We start from the raw sequence: 2,500 nt of genomic DNA on the forward strand, positions 1-2,500 counted from the left end.
CTTTAAATTATATCGGGAAACACGCAAAACACTGGCTTCCAAAAGGCAACTGCAAGTGACGCATTATTTAAGTCCGTCTCTTTTTCTCTCTCTCTTTTTATTTATATATTTTTTTTATTTCCTTACTTCCCGGGGCGACCATTTTCCCTCCACAAACAGTTACAGATTTGTTTTCCATAACGATTTCCTTTCCCGACATTGCATTACAACGGTGCAAAAACCATCACAAGTCGGATAGACTTTACGTAAACTCGAAACTAAAAAAGTCTAAAGCTTTTCCAACTTCGCAAATAAAAGGACACAACAAGAAAACCGTAACAAATAAAAAGGGCTGACTGATCTCAATCGTCACTTTTCGCCTCTCCCACGGGTACAAAAGACATCAAAGAGAGTCACCTGAATACCATGTGTTTTGGTCTTATACATGGCTGATGTCATCCAAAACCAGATAAACATTTGCTGTGCATGGAACACTGATTCCAAGATGCATTCACGTAAGGGGATTTATAACTGTGTAATTGTGTATATATATATAATGTGTAATATATATATATATATATATATATATATATATGTATATATATATATATATATATATATATATATATATATATAAAACTCTGTGTGTGTGTGTGTGTGTGTGTGTGTGTGTGTGTGTGTTTGTGTGTGTGTGTGTGTGTGTGCATACATACATACATACATACATACACACACACACACACACACACACACACACACACACACACACACACACACACACACACACACAGACACACACACACACACATACATACACATATATATATATATATATATATATATATATATATATATATATATTATATACATGTTTATATATATAGATATATAAATGTATAGATAGATAGATAGATAGATAGATAGATAGATAGATAGACACACACACACAAACACCAACACACACACATACACATGTATACACACACACACACACACACACACACACACATATATATATATATATATATATATATATATATATATATATATATATATGTCTGCGTGAGTGTGTGTGTGTGTGTGTGTGTGTAGGCGTGCGTGTTATATATATATATATATATATATATATATATATATATATATATATAGACATATACATATACATGTTTAATACTCTGAATATCTAACTCGAATTGTTTCATTCCTGTACCATAGAACCAGATTATTTGAATGACTTTGATGTTAGAGAGATACATCATACTGATTTTATAGAATAGCATAAAATAGTAAATCATTTTATAAAAAATGGTGCACAGGTGCTTTCTAGAATTACACCATGAATTGATATTAACTGATATTAATTAGTGACACATGATATCAAATATCTGCTTAAATATAGGTGCAATGTTAGTGTTTTTTTCTGTAGTACCAACAACCCGGAGCAGTATATGCAACAACTACGGGATAAGTATACAGCAGTAGCTCATAGTTCCTAATAGCTATTTACATTTTAGTACAGTGGCATACATAGCACAGAGTAGCAGTAACATTATCTTCGCCCAGGAATAGTACAATGGCGAAAAAAATGTCACATAACCTTAGTACATCTTAGCCCACATGTAGTACAGTGGCGCACAGGTGTAGCAGCTATACCTTCGCCCAAGAGTAATACAGTGGTGCACAGGTGTAGACTAGTGTAGTACAGGTGATATTATCCACAGGTATGGTGCACACAGGACAGCGGGGCCGTCCGGCCGGGCAAGCCATCGTCACTGAGGTTAGTCTCATCCATGGAGAAAAAATGTCTTGATATTTTCATCATATTATCATCCTCCTACTTATTTTTGATTTTTCCTTTTGCTTTTAGCACCCCGAGTGTATTATGTTCCACTTTGTAAAGAATGCCTGTCTGAAAAAAAACAGCACTCAAGAACATTAGGAATATTATAAAACCTGTATGCTACTATATAAAAGTTATGAATGAGAATGTATGTGTTCATAGCGTATGAGATGTATTACAAATACATCTTTTACACTGTGAAGATATTCTCATTCATACTTTTTCTACATTTGTCGCAATGAACACTGTTCATGTGTACAATATTATCGCAAACATTTGAATATATTTATTACTATTATTTGCATGTTCTGAGTAGATCTATCCACATATGACCACTTGCATCATTCTTGTTATTGTTCTATCTTCTTTGGAGTCAGATCAATTATGAGAGTTGGAGAGGTTTGCAATTTCAACTAAGCATCCCTCCCCCACGAGACATATTAACACGACATTCCTGTCCAGTTCATCATACAACGAGGCATCAGATTGCACGTTAATTACCTTCTGTCAGATGCAGCCACTGCCAATTAGGGTCAGTAATTGGGAAATTGGCAATGGGTAATAATAAAAAAGAAACTCTAGCTTGGAAATGACACAACTGATAATGCGTTGTTAACTCGTATTTAACTTTTGTCGAATCGGCCATATGGTAGTTTCACGTTTCCTCATCGTATATGGAAG

The 2,500-nt window shown here is 34.2% G+C and overlaps 1 long non-coding RNA gene across 1 annotated transcript in view; it reads left to right on the plus strand.

Moving 5' to 3' along the window:
- The window catches only part of LOC125045751, a 46,697-nt gene that overhangs the window by 11,819 nt on the left and 32,378 nt on the right, over positions 1-2,500 (plus strand). Inside the window, exon 2 of the long non-coding RNA XR_007116586.1 lies at positions 1,701-1,756. This is a non-coding gene — a long non-coding RNA (uncharacterized LOC125045751). The remainder of the gene's footprint in view (positions 1-1,700; positions 1,757-2,500) is intronic.

The sequence above is a fragment of the Penaeus chinensis genome, chromosome 37 (assembly GCF_019202785.1).
Source record: "Penaeus chinensis breed Huanghai No. 1 chromosome 37, ASM1920278v2, whole genome shotgun sequence".
NCBI lineage: Eukaryota > Metazoa > Arthropoda > Malacostraca > Decapoda > Penaeidae > Penaeus > Penaeus chinensis.